Here is a 19,247-nt window from a genome sequence, read left to right as displayed (position 1 = left end):
TGTGTGTGTGTGTAAATCAGAGCTACTGAATCTTTTTAATGTTGCTCATATGTGCATGTATTTAGGGTCTGACCACTTGGAATTGAAATACTTATCAAGAAGCTCATCATTGGTGAATACCAATTCTCCCCCTTTCAGGATACAGTCACTCCCTATAGATCATTATCTAAGAGGAGAGTCTTGTCAGATTTCCCTCATCCATGTTGGCATGTCAACTGATTGTGTCATTGTGTTTGTCTTGTTTAGGCAACTATATCATTGAAATTTCATGGGTGTGGCTTCCCTTTTGTACATGGAAAAGTGTACCTCATAGCAGAGATGAGTCCTCTGGCTTTTACAACCATTTTGCCTCAATTACTGTAATGTTTTCTGAGCATTATGTATGAGGGTTTCCTCATAGACATGCCAATCTTAGTACTCTAAACGGTCAGTTCTTCTCTACATTGTGACAAGTTGTAAACTATTGACAATGCAGTTAGATGTTATTCTCATTTAGGAAAGTGACACTAATAAATTCTCCTCTTGGGTCTAGAGTCTCACTACCTACAAGAAGATGGCTAGATTTCCAGTACCAGAAAATAATTACTTCCTCTCAAGTAGGCCTTAAATCCAATTATAAAGCTGTTGTTACTTCTGAGATATAAATGTAATAATTGCATACTTGAAGATATCTTGCCATGATGATCACTGTTGTGCTTCACAGGATTTATAGCTGGACATATCTACTATTTGAATTTCTCCCTTAGCAGCTTACATAGTGCTTTCAGATGCTAGGATACTATGAGACCTAGTCCTCAAAAAGGAGTCTTCAAGGTTACTTCCTGCTTGATTTGAACAAGAATGAACATGAACCTGAAGAGATATGATAGGTGAAGGATCATTCCTTAGCACCCCATCAAAACTCTTATCATATCATATTATACCTATGTTTTGTATATTTGTCTTTGTTGGGAGCAGCCTTGTTTATACACTGAAGGCCTAGGTCAGCCATACATGCCTGCTAACACAAAGTCTTGGTCTCTGTGAGAAAACACTGGCCCTAATACAGATAGCTATAGATCTTGTAGACAGGCAGCCTTGGTGGAAAGCTACCAGCCAAGATAAGAACAAGTAGTCATAGGTCTTGTGGATAGGTAGCCTTGGTGGAAAGTACCAGCTTAGATAAGAACAAATGAATCATAGACAGAGTCATAGTTACCTGTTCCCTGCTTGTTTACCCAGTCAAAACCCTGTTCTGAAAGATATCTGTACATCCAGGGAAGAGAACTCTTCCTGAGAATTCCCTTCTTCTTCCTTTCCAGGTAAAAATGAATCACCCGTGCTGTTTGCTGTTGGAGGTTCTAATTCTGATGCTGGCCTCTGGGATTACACTACTCAGATCTTCAATGGGCCATTGACAAAGACATTGAACAGCTAGAGATTGACATCATTAATCTAGAGAAATCCCTCATTTCTCAGTCTAAAATGGTCCTTCAAAAATACAAAGGACTTTATTGTACTTGATTTACTCTTTTACAATAGAAACGACTGTGTACAGCCCTTTAAAAAAAAATGTTGCTTTTACAGAGATGGTTAAACAGAGCATAAGGGAGAAAGATGAGAGATAGTACAAAAATTGGTTTACAACCTCTTCATGGTTGTCAACCCTTCTTATTTCCATTTTAGGACCATTAATTGAGTTATTTTTGCTTATTTCTTTTGGTCCCTGGACCTTAAATAGGCTGACTAACTTTGTAAAACAACAGATAGATAATTTGACAACAAAACGTATTCAGATACATTATCATATGTTAGCTATGGAGGACCACGAGATTCAAGACGAGGTTGTTACTCCATCCAGGGTTCCCAAAACCCATCTCCACCCAACCTAAAAGAGGGGACTTCCACCCCTAGACCAAGCAGAGAGGGGCCACCCAGAACCCCCTCTGACTGGCGATGTAAATTCTTGCTTAGGTTGAGAGGCTAAACAGTGCAAAGGAATATAAATAAAAATTAAAAATATCCTTCTGGGTACCCTGAGGAACAAGTCTGACTACATAGGGGTTGATGTGAAAAGTATCACCTCTCCAGGAAAAAGACATAGGGATGGGCATGGCCCCCATGTCTCACTGGACAACGACAGGAGAACTGGAGCCATTACAAGGTCCCCTTTAATTACTGGAGATCAGGCCTCTATTCCCGGCTTTACAAGATTAAAATTGCCACGGTCCCTCTATACTGAGAGAAGGAAGGATGTCTTCTCTGTATTTTGATGTTTTATAACCAAGAATTGTTTGTTTCTTCCTAAAATTTCATTTCTATCTGGTCCCTGTTCTATCTATAGTAGATAATAAAGTTAAAAAGTGCAATATAAAAGAATGACTATGTTAACTTTTACTAGATAGTTATATGAAACATTTTTTATTGTATGGTATGGTATAGAGATTAAGTGATATCTTGAATCAAATTACAAAGCATTGTGATTAATAATAAATAAACAGTAAAGAAATAGAAATATACACACAAACACACACAGTTTTTTTTTCACCCTCCACTCCTCTGAAATCTTTCCCACATCCCCTCTGTCCCAGATCCATAATTTCTGTGCTTCCTCTTCAGAAAAGAACAGTCCTCCAAGAAAGTAGTACCAAACTGGACAAAACCAAGTACAATAAGACAAAGCAAAAGTTCTCACTCTAAGGGTGGACAAGGCAATCCAAGAGTCTCAAGAATAGGCAAAGGGGTGAGATCAACACATGTCTATTGTTCGAAGTCCCATAAAAACACCAAGCTAACAGCCATTACATAAACTCAGCTAACCTGATATGAACCCATGTAGGCCTCCTGGTTGACACTTCAGTCTCTGTAACTTCATATCATCCTTTTTAATTGATCCAGTGGGTCATGTTCTTCTGATGTCCTCTATCTCCTCTGACTTCTACAATTTTCTTCCCCGTTCTGAGGAATTCCCTGATCTCCAAAGAGAAAAACACTGTAGAGACATCCAGTTTATACTTTCTTTCTGCATAATGTCTGGCTGTGCATCTACCTTCTCCCATCTGCTGTTGGGGGATTCAAAAAAGAAGCTATTGGAATGGAAAAGGCACCAGTCTATGAGTACAACAGTATATCATTAGGAATCATGTCATTGTTACTTTGTTTTTGTTTTACTTCTTTTGTTTTTTGTTTGTTTGGTTTGTAGGTTGTTTTTCTTTTTCTTTTTTGTAAGTGATGTTTGGTTTTATCCTGGGTTTCTGGGCCATACAGTCACCAGTTCCTAGCCTTCTGAACAATAATGGGTCTAGCCTATTTTGAATGGTAGGCTTTAAATTAAATCAAACATTGGTTGGCCACTCCCTCAAACACATCTTGTAGACAGGACTGATTATAGGTGGAGGACTTTGTCGTTGATTAGTGTCCAGGTCTCTCCTTCTGTAGACTGAAAAGTAATTATTTGACCAAAAAGATTAGAACATATGGGTGAAGACTCCACGCAGCCAACAGCTTAACATCTCTACATTCAGTGATCTGTGTGGATATTGTCCTCAGCAATGGAGCTATCATGTTAGTTTTCAGAGAGCAACCTTCTGTCCTAAAATATGTCTGAGGTATTTAGAGATCTTCACTGGATCCCCTAGGTCAACAATTCAATGCAATACAACTCAGTCCATGTACTGGAAGCCTTGCCTGACTATAAAAGATGGCCATTTCAGACTCCATATCCTCCTTTATTAGGAGTCCTTGCTAGGGTCACTCGCCAGTTTCAGGAAATTTCCCCTGTGCCAGGTCTTTACATTGCTTTCCAAAATGTCCCACAATTACTGCTCTCTCTCCTTACATTCTTGTCCTCCATGACCCTACCAGAGCCCTTATTCTCCTGTCCCAACCTACTGCCAGTCCATGAACAAAATCTATTCTATTTCCTCTTCTCAGGAGATTCATACTTTCTGCTAGATACTTTGTCTTCCCTAACCTTTCTCAGTCTGTGGATTGTAGCTTGATTACCATTTACTTAACAACTGATATCTAGTTACAAGGGAGTACATACCATATTTGTCTTTCTGTGTCTGGGATACATCACTCAGAATGATTTTTTTTTCTAGTTATATTCATTTGACTGAAAATTTCATGTCACTTTTTAACAGTTGAGTCCATTAGGTTAATGTACCATATTTTCTTTATCTGTTCTTCAGCAAAGGGACTTCTAGATTGTTTCCAGTTTCTAGTTATTATGAATAAAGTTCTTATGAATATAGTTGAACAAGTATCCTCATGGTAGGTGAAGCATCCTTTGGGTATATGCCCAGGAGTAATATAGCTGTGTCTTAGTGTAGATGGATTCCCAATTTTCTGAGACACTGTCATATTGATTTCCACAGTGGCTGTACAAGTTTGCACTTGTGAGGAGTGTTTCCCTTGTTCCACATCCTTGCAAAAATGAGATGTCCTTTGTGTTTTTGATCTTAGCTATACTGACAGGTATAAAATTGAATCTCACAGTCATTTTTATTTCTATTTCCTTGATGACTAAGGATGTTGAACATTTAAGTACTTTTCAGTTATTTGAGAATCCTCTGTTGAGAATTCTCTCTTCCATCTGCACCCCATTTTTAATTAGGTTATTTGGTTTGTTGATGTCTAATTACTTTATTTTATCATGTATTTTTGTATACCAGCTCTCTATCTGATGTGGAGTTGGTAAAAATCTTCTCCTATTCTGTAGGCTGACAGTCTGTCCTACTTGCAGTGTTCTTTGCCATACAAAAGCTTTTCATTTTCATGCGGCCCTAATTATTAATTATTGATCTTAGAGCCTGAACAATTGATATTCTGCTCAAGAAGTTATCACCTGTGCCAATGCACTCAAGTCTATTCCCCACTTTCTTTTTTTATCAGGTTCATTATATCTCTTTTACATTGCGGTCTTTGATCCACTCGAACTTGTGTTTTCTGTAGAGTTATATATATGGATTTATTTGCACTCTTCTACATGCAAAAATTCAGTTAAACTACTGCAATTTCTTGAATATTGTTTCTTTTTTCCATTGTATACATTGTATAAATTTTCATGTTTTGGCTTCTTTGTCAAAAATCAAGTATCTATATGTGTGTGGATTGTGTTGAAATTTTTATGGAAATTATATTAAATCTGTAGATTGCTCTTGGTAAGATGAACATTTTTACTGTGTTAATCTTAGTAATACATGAGTATGGACAATATTTCCATCTTCTGATATTATTTTTAGTTTCTTTTTTCAAAGGCTTAAAGTTGCTATCACACAAGTCTTTCAGTTGTTTGGTTAAAGTTACCCCCAAAATACTCTACATTTTTTGTGGCTAATGTGAAGAGTGTTATTTCCCTGATTTCTTTCTCCATTCACTTGTCATTTGTATATAGAAGGTTAATGGTTGTTTTTAGTTAATCTTCTATACCACCATATCAGTGAAGGTGTTTGTCTGCTGTAGGAATTCCCTGGTTGAATTTTTAGGGTCCCTTATGGATACCATCATCTGTGTCAATGATACTTTGACTTCCTTTTTCCAATTTGTGTCCCCCTGAACTCCTTCAGTAGTCTTATTGCTCTAACTAGAACTTGCAGTACTACATTGAATATATATGGAGAGAGGAGGCAGCTATTTATCTTATTTCTGTTTTGTTTTGTTTTGTTTCTACATGCTTGCTGCCAATTGCCTTTATTATATTTAGGTATGTCCTCTGTTTCCTGAATCTCTCCAAGACACTTATCAAGAAGCATTGTTGAATTTTATCAGAGATTTTTTTCACTATCTACTGAGATGATCATGATGTATTTTTTCCTTCAGTTTGTTTATATGATAAATTACATTGACTGATTTTCATAACTCAGGCCATCTCTGAATCTCTAGGGTGAATCCTACTTGATCACGCTGGATGATACTTTGCTCTTGGATTCAGTTTGTGAGTATTATGTTAAGTATTTTTGCATCTATGTTTCTGATAGAAACTAGTCTTTAATTCCCTTTCTTCACTGAATCTTTGTGACTTCCATATAACTGTGACTGTGGCTTCACAAAGTGGATTTAAAAATGTTGCTTCAGTTTCTGTTTTGTGGAATAATTTTTAAAAGTATTGATATTAGCTCTTCTTTGGAAATCTGATAGAAATCTGCACTAAAGCCATCTGGCCCTGGGCTTGAGGGGAGGGTGGCAAATGATTTTTAAATTTTTTATTCACTCTACATCCTGATTGCTGCCCCCATCCCACCCTCACCTAGTCTCTTCCCCTCCTCCTCCCTTTCAAATTCTGAGAGGGTAGAGGCCCCACCTGGTATTCCCTCACCCTGGCACATCAAGTTTCTCCAGGGCTAGGCACATCCTCTTCCACCAAGGGCTGACAAGGCAGCCCAGTTAGGGGAACATATTCCATAGACAGGCAACAGCTTTAAGGATAGCCTCTGCTCCAGGTGTTGGGGTAGCCTCATGATGATCAAGCTGTACATCTGCTATATATATGCAGGGGGCAGGGGCTAAGTCCATGTCATGTATGTTCTTTGGTTGGTGGTTCTGTATCTGAGAGCCTCCAAGATACCATATTAGTTGACACTGTTAGTCTTCCTGTGGAGTTCCTATCCCTTTCAGGGCCCTCAATTCCCACCCCAACTCTTCCATAAAAGTCATGAGCTCAATCTAATGTTTGGCTGTGGGTCTCTGCATGTACTTCAGTCAGCTGCTGGATGGAGTCTCTCATAAGACCGTTATTCTAGGTTCTTGTGTAAAAAACATAACAGAGTATCATCAATAGTGTCAGGAATTGGTGCTTGCCCATGGGATGGGTCTCAAGTTGGGCCAGTTATTGGTTGTCCATTCCCTCAGTCTCTGTTTCATCCCCTATCCCTGAATTTCTTGTTTACAAGACATATTCTAGATGAAAAGTTTTGTGGGTGGGTTGAAGTCTCTATTGCTCTAATGGGGTTCCTGTCTGGCTACAGCAAGATGGCCACTTCAGGTTTCATATTCCTACTACTATGAGTCTTGGCAAAGGTCACTCCCATTGATTACTGGGAACTTCCCCTATCACAGATCTCTGTCACATCCTCAAGATGAACCCCAACCTTCTACCCTCACCATGGCAGATTTCCATTCATTCTCCTGGCCCCCTGGATCTCTCCCCCTTCTCTCCATACACCTGATCCAAAATATCCCCGTTCTCCTTCCCATAGCCTCTCCTGTCCTGTTGCCTCACTCCATCTGCCTCCTGTGACTATCTTATTACCCCTTCTAACTTAGATTCAAGCATCCTCACTTGGACCTTCCTTCTTGTTTAGCTTCTTTCAGTTTGTGGGGTGTAGCAAGCATATTCTGTAGTTTATGGCAAATATACACTTATAAATGAGTATATAGTATACGTGTACCTTTGGGTCTGGGTTATCTCAATCAAGATGATATTCTCAAGTTCTGTACATTTGCCTTAAAAATTTATGATGTCTTTGTTTTTAATAGCTGAATAGTAGTCCATTGTGCAGAGATACTACTTTTTATTTCATTCATTCCTCAGTTGAGGGAATGAATTGGTTATTTCTAGTTTCTTGCTATTACAAAGCTGCCATGAACATAGCTGAGCAGGTGTTTCTGTGGTACATGCTGAGTAAACGATACCTCTAAACTTCATGGGGCCTCCAGTGTCTTGAAGGTTGAGTGCATCTCCTATGACTGAACCCAGACCCAGCAGTCCTCTGCTGTATATGTGTTAGGGGCCTCATATCAGCTGGTGTATGCTGACTGATTGGTAGTCCAGTGTTGGAGAGATCTCAGGGGTCCAGGTTGAGACTGCTGGTCTTCCGACAGGGTCATCCTCCACCTCAGCTTCTTGAAGCTTTTCCCTAATTTAACCACAAGAATCAGCAGCCCAAAAGTCCATTGATTGGGTGCAAATATCTGCATCTAACACTTTCAACTGCTTGTTGGGTTTTGCTGAGGGCAGTCATGATAGGCCCCTTTTTGTGAGCACTCCATAGCTTCAGTAATAGTGTCAGGCCTTAGGTCCTCACCTTGAGCTGGATCACACTTTGGGCCTGTCATCTTTTCCTCAGGCTCCTCTCCATTTCCATCTCTATAGTTCTTTCAGACAGGAACATTTATGGGTCAGAGTATTGACTTTGGAATGGCAACCCCCTCCCTCATTTGATGCACTGTCTTCCTGCTGGAGGTGCACTCCTTAAATTCCCACTTCCTACTGTCTGGTATTTTATCTAAGTCCCCTACCCACTATGAGTCCTGAGAGTCTCTTACCTCCCAGGTCTCTGGTGCATTCTGGAGGGACCTCCAACCTCCTAGCTTGCCTGTTTCCATTCTTTCCACTGGCTCTCCAGGCTTCAGTCCTTTTCCCTCACGTAATACTATATCAGGTTCCCTTCTCTCCACAACTCCCATCCACTTTACCTCCCAGGTCCCTTCCTCCCTCCACCCTGTGATTGCTTTCTTCTCCCTCCCAAGTGGGAATGAAGTGTCCTCACTTGGGCCTTTCAGTTTGTTGACCTTTCTGAGTTCTGTGGACTGTATCTTGGGTATTATGTACTTTTGTTTTGTTTTGTTTTTGATAATATCCACTTTTTAGTTAGTAATTGATAAATGAGACCTCATGAAACTAGAAAGCTTCTGTAAGGCAAAGGACATAGTCAATTAGACAAATCAACAGCCTACAGATTGGGAAAATATCTTCACTAACCCCACATCCTATAGAGGGCTAATATCCAAAATATAAAAAGAACTCAAAAAAGTAACCACCAAAAAAACAAACAATACAATCAAAAAATGGGATATAGAACTAAACTAGGAATTCACAGCAGAGGAATCTCAAACAGCTATGAAGCACCTAAAGAAATGTTCAAAGTCCTTAGTGATCAGAGAAATGCAAATCAAAACCACCCTAAGATTCCACCTTTCAGCAATCAGAATGGCTAAGATCAAAACTTCAGTTGACAACACATGTTGTCAAGGATCTGGAGAAAGAGAAACATTTCTCCATTGCAAGTGAGATTGCAAACTGGTAAAACCACTCTGGAAATCAATTTGGAGATTCCTCAGAAAATTGAAAATAGATCTACCTGAAGACCCAACAATACCACTCTTGGAAATATATCCAAAAGACACCCCACTATGCCCACAGAGGCACATGTTCCACTATTTTGGTAGTGGCCCTATTTGTGATAGCCAGAAGCTATAAACAACCCAGATGTCCCATGACAGGAAAGTGGATACAGAAAATGTGATTCATGTACACAGCGGAATGCTACTCAGCTATTAAGAACAAGAACATCTTGAGTTTTGCAGGCAAATGGATGGAACTAGAAAATATCATCCAGAGTGCGGTAACTGAGACTCAAAAGGACATGCATGGTATGTACTCACTAATAAGAAAATTACTTTTTTAATGTCTGTAAATAATTCTGTTAGAATTTTGGTGGTAATTGCATTAAATCTGTTGATTGGTTTTGGTAAGATGGCCATTTTTACTATGTCAATCCTTCCATTTTATGAGCATAGAGGATTTTTTCATCTCTGGTTATTATAAAGTGTGTTTCCCTTATATCTTTCTCAGCTCATTTATCATTTGTGTAAAGGAGAGCTACTGACTTTTTTTAAAGGTAATTTTGTATCCAACCACTTTGTAGAAGTAGTTCTTTGGTAAAATTTTGGGGGTTGCTTATGTATACTAACATATTACTACATACTATCATATTATAATACTATCAAATCTAGCTTAAATCCATAGTGGTCTAATAAACACAAGGAGTTATTGCAATTTTCTTGTATATGTTACTGCTTGCTTTTTTGCTTACTATAAGGTCAATTTTTGACAAAAATCCATTTGATGATGAGAAGATGATATATATTCTTTTGCATTTAGGTGAAATATTCTGTAGGTATCTGTTAAGTCCATTTGATTCATAATGTCAGTTAATTTCATTATTTCTCTGTTTAGTTTTTGTTTGGATCACCTCTCCATTGGTGAGACTGGGGTATTAAGATCTCCCTCTACCAATGTGCAATTTAACCTTTAGCAATGTGTTTTTGTTTGTTTCTTCCTTTGTTTCAGAAATGTATCTGCCCTGGTTTGGGGGGCATAAATGTTCAGAACTGAAATATCATTTTAGTTAATTTTTCTTTTGATGAGTATGGAGTGTACTTCCATGTGTCTTTTGATTAATTTTGGTTGAAATTCTATTTTGTTATTCATCAGAATGACTACACTATCTTGCTTTATGGGTCCTTTTGCTTGGAAATCTTCTCCAGTCCTTTACTATAAGGTAATTTCTATCTTTTTTTGCCAAGATGTGTTTCTTCTGTGCAGCAGAATGGTAAATTCTGTTTTTGCATCCACTCTGTTAGCCTGTGTCTTTTTATTGGGGAATTTAGACCATGAATGTTGAGAGATATTCATAATTAATAGTTGTTAATTTCTGTTATCTTGATGTTAATGATGTTCATGTGTGGGTGTTTGTGTGCACTTTCTTTGTGTTGGCTAGTATAGAATTACGTATTTTCTGTGTTTTCTTGAATGTAGTTATCCTCCTTGGGCTGGAATTTTCCTTCTAGTATTTTCTGTAAGGCTAAATTTAGGGATAAATATTGTTTAAATTTCAATTTGTCTTGTAATATCTTGTTTTCTCCATCTACGGTGAATTAAAGTTTTTCTGGCTACCATAGCCTAGGTTGGCATCTGTGGATTTTTAGAGGTTGCAAGATATCTGTCCAAGCTGTTCTACCTTTTAGAGTAAGTGTTCAGAAGTTAGGTGTACTTCTGATAGCTCTCCCTTTTATATTACCTGGCTCCTTCTTCTTGCTCCTTTTAATATTCATTTTTTGTTTTGTAGATTTTGTGTTTTGATTGATATGTGTTGGGAGGAATTTCTTTTCTGGTCCAGTCTAGTTGGTTTTCTGTAAACTTCTTCTATGTTTATTTGTATCTCTTTCTTTACATTGAGAAAGTTTTCTTCTATGATTTTGTTGAAAACATATTCTGGTCCTTAGAGCTTGGACTCTTCACCTTCTTCTATTTCTATTGTTCTTAGGTTAGGTTTTTTTCATTGTGTCCAAGATTTTCTGGATGTTTGGTGAAAGTAATTTTATTTTAGATTTAACATATCATTTAACTTATTTGTCAGTTTCTTCTATTGTATCTTCTATTACCTGAGATTCTTTCTTCAGTTTTCTATATTCTATTGGTTATGCTTGCATATGTTGTTCTCTTCCTTAGGTTTTCCATTCAGTATTTTCTCAGCTTGTGTTTTTTCTTATTGCTTCTATTTGCATTCTTGAGGCTTAACTGTTTTATTTATTTTCTTTACTTGTTTAATTTTATTTTTCTTTAAGATGTTTGTTTCCTCTTTGAAGGCCTCTATTTTTATTTTCCTGCATTTTTTAAGGGATTTATTTATTTCCTCTTTAAAGGCCCCTTTACCAGATGGATTTGAGGATTTTTTCTTGTGTTTCAGTTGTGTTAGGCTATCCAGGGCTTTCTACAGTAGGATAGCTGTGTTCTGATGGTATCATATTGCCCTGACTTTTGTTGTTTGTGGATTTTTTTCAGGGCTTTAATCCTCTAGATGTTTTAATCTTATCTGTTCCTGTTATAGTAGGTATTGAGAGGAGGCCTAACCTCAATGATCCTGGTGTGGTAGGCCTCTGGTGGTTATCTTTTGGCTGTAAGGTTCCAGAGTAGAAGATCTGTGTGGTTTAGGGTCAGCAGTCTAATTAATGGGGGAGGAGAGGTAATAGGAGAATGAAGGTCTCACAGGGATAGCCTGCTGGTCAGGGAAGCTCTGGGTGCTGCAGAGGACTTAGTAGGCAAGGAAGACAGATTCAGGAAGGGAGTCTAACCTATAAGATTCTGAATTAGCAATAGGAGGGTAACTTTTAATGATGCCTTCTATTTAGGGATTATTTGTCTATTTAAATAACTGATCTTGATTTAACCTTGGTAAGTAGTATCTATTGAGAAAATTGTCCACTACTTTTATATTCTTCAATTTTGTGAAATGCAAGTATTTAAAGCCTGATCTAATGTTTTTTTTTATTTCCTCTTTGTCTATTGTAATTTCCCCTTATATTTTTCTGATTTTGTTAATACCTATATTCTTTTTCTACCTTTTAGTTAGTTTGGATAAGGTCTTATTTATCCTGTTGATTTTCTTAAAGAGAACCAATTCTTTCATTCATTCTTTATATTGTTCTCTTTGTTTTTCTTTTATTGATTTTAGGTACCTAGTTCGATTATTTCCTGCCGTTTAGTGCTCTTGGGTATGCCTGCTTTTTTATGTTCTAGAGCTTTCAGGCATGCTATTAAGTTGCTAACATGTAATCATCTTAATTTCTTTATCTAGGTAATTAATGCTATGAATTTTCCTCTTAGCATCACTTTCATTGTGTCCCATAAGTTTGGATATGTTGTGCTGTAACAGCTTGTATTACACATGCTAGTTATGTTCCCCCAAAATATCTGCTTACATGACAGTGTCTGCATGTAGCTTCTGGGAACCTGCTCCCAGTTCGTTCTGATTGATAAATAAAGATTCCAACAGCCAATAATTGGGGATGACAGACAGAAGCGGGATTCAGCATTTTCTGGGCTTGGGTCCAGGAGGAGAGAGAAGGAGAGATCTGCCATGCCTGAGAAAAGTGTAGGATAGAGAGATATAGCTGCCATATGAAGGAACTGGGAGAGTGCAGCCCAGAGGGCTATACAACTGAGTCTAGAGCAGGTAACACAGAACACAGAATTTAGTAAGTAGTAACTCAGAATTATTGGTGGGATGCAGATTCTAGTAGCAGTGGAGGTTAAGCAGTGGCCAAGCTACTGTGCTGTTTAAAGCATATAAATTAGAAAGACTGTATATGTGTCTTTCATTCAAAAACATAAATCACTGAGGCAGATAATGAATCCACCACTGGGATTTATTAATCTTGTACAGTCATTTTATTAAATTCAAAGAAGTCTTTAATTTCTTTATTTATTTCTGCCTTGACCTAGTTGTCATTCAATGGAAAACTGTGGTGACAAATTGTTAATCCATACTGAGCTCCTGGCAGGTGTGTACATGGCTCTGCACTCATTCAAGAGCTCTGGATTCAGAAATGAGAAACACATACACACAGTGATATTTTTAATATGCCTTACTTGTTCAACATCTGGGCTTCTCCCTAACTCACATTACTCTTCAATATCCCTGAGTTAACACTTTTAAAAATCTATATTTCATCTCTGCTACCCCAGACCTAATCCAGGGAGTGGGCCCTGGGTCCACTTTTCTGGGTTCTTACATGTCAGAGGGCTCTAAGTCTAATCTCTCTACTTCCCAATCATGGTGTGCATAGTCCTATGCCCCTCTCATGGCATACTTGCTTCTTCTCCCTCTGTGTTTCTTGCCTGGGAACCCTAAGTCTTCCCTCTTTCCCCATACCTAACCATTGGCTGCTGCTCTTTATTGATCAATAAAAAATCAGTTGGGGGCAGGGACCCTCAGTGTCTGGACTCATATTCTCTTGTGACTCTGGGAGCCAAATTAAGACAAAGCATTAGAACCAATCCCCAACAGAGAACTGTCCAGTTTCCATGAGTCTGTAGACTTTCTGTTGTTTGAGTGGTTGTTAAAGTCCAGCTTTAATTCATGGTGGATAGGATTCAGGAGGGGAGGGAGGTGCAGGATATGCTTCAGTTTTCTTGTATGTGTTGAGACTGAGTTTGTGGTCAGTTTTGCAGAATGTTCCTTGAGGTGCTGAGCAGAAGGCATATTTTTTCTGTTTGAGTGAAATGTTCTTTACATATCTGTTAAGTCCATTTGTTTCATAAAGTCTGTTAGCTCCAGTATTTCCCTCTTTACTTTTTTGTCTGCATGACCTGTCCATTGGTGAGAGGGGGATATTGAAGTTTCTCACTATCAATGTGTGAGGGTCAATGTGTGACTTAAGCTTTAGGCATGTTCCTTTTACAAATATGGGTGCCCTTGTGTTTCTGGGCCTGGAGAGATGGCTCAGCGGTCAAGAGCACTGTCTGCTCGTCCAGAGGTTCTGAGTTCATTTCCCAGCAACCACAAACTGGCTTACACCCATATGTAATGGTAGACAATGCCCTCTTCTGGTTTGTCTCAAGACAGCGACAGTGTACTCACACACACATAAAATAAATATATAAGTCTTTAAAAAAAAATTGAACCATTGTCATGGTGGATTTTTTCCTGTGATGAGTATGAAGTGTCATTCCCAGTCTCTTTTGATTAACTTTGGTTTAAAGTCTATTTTATTAGATAGTAGAATGTCTAACCAATTTACTTCTTAAGTCCATTGCTTTGAAATATCTTGTTCCAACCTTTTACTCTGGGGTAATAGGTATCTTTGATGTTGGAGGGTATTTCTTGTATATAGCAGAGGAGTGGATCCTGTTTTAGTATCCACTCTCTTATTCTGTGTCTTTTTATTGGGGAATTAAATCCATTGATATTGATAGATATCACTGACCAATGATTGTTAATTCTTGTTATTTTGTTGTTGTTGCTGCTGGTGGTGGTGGTTATATGGGTGTTGGTGGTGGTACTCATGTATGTATGTGGATTTCTCCTCTTTTGGATGTGATATTATTTCCATTGTTCTATGGCTGCAGTTAATCTTCTCAGGTGGGAGGTTACTTTGGTAGTATCTTCTGTAGGAATAGATTTATAGATAGATATCGTTTGAGTTTAATTTGTCATGTAATATCTTACATTCACCCACTTATGATGATTAAATGTTTTACTGGAAGTAGTAGTCTGGGATTGCATCTCTGGTCTCTTAGAGTTTGTAAGATACCTGTCCAAGTCCTTCTGGCTTTTACGGTCTCCATTGAGAAGTTGGCTATTATTCTGATAGGTCTGCATTTATACGTTACTTGGTCTTTTCCCTTTGCAGATTTTCATATTCTTTCTTAGTTCTATGTGTTTAGGGTTTTGAGTATCATGTGGCAAAGGAACTTTCTTCTTCTGGTCCAGTGTGTTTGGTGTTACATATACTTTTTGTACCATTGTAGGCATCGCCTTCCTTAGCTTAGAAACTTTTTCATCTATGATCCTATTGAAAGCATTTTCTGGGGCTTAGAACTGGAGTCTTCTTATTCTATTCCTATTATTTCTAGCTTTGGACTTTTCATGTTGTCCCAAATATCCTGAATGTTTTGTGTCCAGAACATGTTAGATTTAACAATATCTTTGACTAATGCATCTACTTCTATTGTGTCTTCAATATCTAAGATTCTCTATTCCATCTCTTGTATTCTGATAGTTTTGCTTATGTCTATAGTTTCTGACTGCTTACCTAGATTTTCTGTTTCCCAGATGTCCTCAATTTGTGAGGATTTTTTTGTTGTTTCTTTGTATGTTCATTTGTTTGCTTTTGTTTGTTTTGCTTCTATTTCCATTTTTCAGATCTTGAACAGTTCAATTCATTTCCTTCAAATAGCTTCCTCCCTCCCTCAGTGTTCTTTAAGGGATTTATTCACTATTTTCTGATATTTTTGATTGTCTTTTTCTCAAATTTTAAAAATGATTCATTTATTTCCTCATTAACAACCTCTATCATCTTCATAAAATTGCTTTAAAGTTTTTGTTCTTGTTTTCTGTTTTGTTTTATTTTGGTTTTTGTTTTGATTTGTTTGTTTGTTTTTAGTTTTTTGTTTGTTTTGTTTTTGTTTTGGGGAGCTTTTGGTTTTGTTTTTGGTGCTTCAGCTGTGTTGGAGTTATCGGGGCATGCTGTAATAGGAGATGGTGATATATTTTTACAGCTCTTTTTAATTGTGTTCTTATGCTAGTGTGTAGACATCTGTCCTTGAGGTTAGGGTTGACTATATGTCTTGGTGCTTATTTCTGATTTGTCTTTATTGGATAGATTAATGTTTTCATCATTGGTTTCGGTTTCCACTTTGGTCTTCTAGTCTGTGTGGTCTAGAACTCTGGTAGCCAGTGTGGCCTCTGGTACAACAGTGTGTCTCCACTGAAATTGGGGGCTGAAGTTCTTATGGCTAGTGTGGCCTTTGATTGAGGCTAGTGTGTTTTTTGATCAAGCAATTCTGTCACTTTTGACAAGAGATGAATCTAGATGATGTTACAGTAAGTGCCAAAAGCCAGGTAAAAATAGAAAGATACTTCATATTTTAATTTCATGTAGGACCTTTTAATTTTATTTCAGAATAGAGTAAAGGCTATGAGAGACTGAGGGATCAGTAATAAAGAGAATTCAGAGACTGTAGCAAGAGTTGTTAGAAAAAAGTGACTGTGCAGCTCGGCTCCGGCTCCCTGGCTGCGGCTATGTTCCTGCTCTAAGTTCCCATTCTAACAGTGGCACCAGCTTGCCAGGAGCACCGGCCTAGGACCCAGGAACTGTTGCCTCCCCCAGTCATCTCTGTGGAGTCCAATACCCAGGAAATAACCCTCAACCCCATGTGGTAGATTTAACAATTCTACCCAGTAGAAGTGAGATTCTTAATGCTTAAAGATTATCCTATAGATTTATGTATCAGCAAATACTCAATATACAAGATGCCCACACAATTAGAATTGTTATTCAGTATCTAACTTTTGACGTAGTTAAACTACCGAAGACTCCTAGAGACACAAAAGTCTCTCACCATCTTTCCTCTCCTTCTCCTTTCCCTTTCCTTCTTCGTCTCAACTCCGAGTTCCACCTACCTATCCAACTGCCCAATCACCATGTTCCACTGCAAATACAATAGGCAGGAAAAATTCCTGCCACAGAGACATTGATCAAAAGGTACAAGGTCATAAGTTGGAAGAATAGTTCTTGAGACTGGTTGCAAAGAAAAATTTGGAGAGTAAGAAAATTTTTCTGTATACTTTACAATTAAAAAAAAAAGCCAACTGTCTTATTCAAAAGTAATTGGTAAGTAAGATATTAGATATTTTAATTATCACATTTAAACCATTCTTATGTATCTTATAGATGCATTGTCATATTTGAATTTATAGGATTGTGATTGGCTTATCAAAAATAATGCTACTGAGTGGAAGTGTGACCAAATCTTGGTACAACATCCCGTTATTCTCAGCATCGAGGAGGCAGAGGCTGGCAGATAGGTCTCTGAGTTTGAGGCCACTCTAGTCTTCATAGTAGATTACAGAGCAGCCAGTAAGACGCTGTTTTAAATAAGAATTTTTTATTAAAATAAACATTAGTTTTTATCATAAAAGTTATAAAAATTCCATAAATAGAAATAGGAAGTACCTTAGCATGAGAAAAAAGTTATGTGTTAATTAAAAATAAGACATCAAATTTAATAATAAAATACTAAAATAATTTGATTTTCTTCTGATATATACAGCAGGGTTATTTTTTTACTAGTAAAGAATTCACAAATGAAAGGTAATAAAATTATATAAAAACATATAACAAATATATAGAAAAATCTAGAAACATTCTAAAGTTCCATCAATCATTTTCACGCAAACACTAGAACACAATACAGAAATTTTACCTTAAAATGAGGTAGATGCTTTAAAGTTTAAATCTTAACTAAAGTAGCATATGAAAAACACACAGAAGCTAAAAATATTTATTCAGATTTATACTATTTATAAAAAAGATAAATATACATAGAAATCTATAGAAAAATGTACAAGTTACATCTTATATAAATTATCTAAGAGATGAAACTAAAATGATAGTTGTTAGATCCTGAAATGTTATATATTTTAGAGTCTCTTAGTAATTAAAATATGAGTAAGTATATGTATTTTATATGTATTTAAATAAGCTGTATTTAAATCAAAAGTAAAAAAAAAAATCAAAAGAACCTGGCTTTTGGAGTGAACTAAAGCAGAAACTAAATTAAGGATAAAGATCCAACTTTTGCAGAGACTAATGACCTCTAATCTACTTTATGGATATCTACATTGAAAACAGGCTCAATCTTGCACATACCAACTCTATTAACAGATCTCTTTTATGCTTGCAATTTTTTTGTTTAATCTTCTATTTATATGTTTTTTACACTCCAGATATTAATCCCCCCATCCACCCTCCGACTTTCTGCATTCCATATCTCCTCCCCACCCCCTTGTCTCCACAAGGATGTCTGCACCACCCACCGAACAAGACCTCTAAACTCCATGGGGCCTCCAGTGTCTTGAAGGTTGAGTGCATCTCCTCTGATTGAACCCAGACCCAGCAGTCCTCTGCTGTATATGTGTTAGGGGCCTCACATCAGACGGTATATGCTGACTGATTGGTAGTCCAGTGTTGGAGAGATCTCAGGGGTCCAGGTTGAGACTGCTGGTCTTCCGACAGGGTCATCCTCCACCTCAGCTTCCCTAATTTAACCACAGCTTTTCCCTAATTTAACCACAAGAATCAGCAGCCCAAAAGTCCATTGATTGGGTGCAAATATCTGCATCTAACACTTTCAGCTGCTTGTTAGGTCTTGCTGAGGGCAGTCATGATAGGCCCCTTTTTGTGACCACTCCATAGCTTCAGTAATGCTGTTAGGCCTTGGGACCTCACCTTCAGCTGGATCCTGCTCTGGGCTTGTCGCTGGACCTTCTTTTCCTCAGGCTCCTCTCAGTTTCCATCCCTACAGTTCTTTCAGACAGGAACGATTATGGGTCAGAGTTTTGACTGTGGGATGGCAAATCCTCCCTCCCTTGATGTCTTGTCTTTCTTCTGGAGGTGACCTCTCTAAGTTCCCTCTTCCTGCTGTTGGGTATTTCATCTAAAATCCCTCACTTTAAGTCCTGAGAATCTCTTACCTCTTAGGTATCTGGTGCATTCTGGAGGGAGCCCCTACCCTCCTACCTCCCAAGATTGCTTGATCCCATTCCTTCTGCTGGCCCTCAGGGTTCAGTGCTTTTCCCTCACCCAATACTAGATCAGATTCCCCTTACCCCACAACGCCCTTTCACTTTCCCTCCTAGATCCCTCCATTTCTCCCCAGTTGTGATTGCTTTCCTCTCCCTCCCAAGTGGGACTGAGGCAACCTTACTTGGGCCCTTCAGTTTGTTGACCTTTTTTAGTTCTGTGGACTGTATCTTGGGTATTCTGTACTTTTTTTGGGGGGGTGCTAATATACACTTATTAGTGAGTACATACCATGTGGTAACTCTTGGGTCTGAGTTACCACACTCAGGATAATATTTTCTAGTTCCATCCATTTGCCTGCACAACTCAGGCTGTCCTAGTTCTTAATAGCTAAGTAGTATTCCACTATGTAAATGAAGCACATTTCCTGTACTCATTCTTCTGTCTTGGAACAT

Source organism: Grammomys surdaster, unplaced genomic scaffold (genome assembly GCF_004785775.1).
Source record: "Grammomys surdaster isolate TR1022 unplaced genomic scaffold, NIH_TR_1.0 67, whole genome shotgun sequence".
Taxonomy (NCBI): domain Eukaryota; kingdom Metazoa; phylum Chordata; class Mammalia; order Rodentia; family Muridae; genus Grammomys; species Grammomys surdaster.
This window is presented reverse-complemented; position numbering follows the sequence as displayed.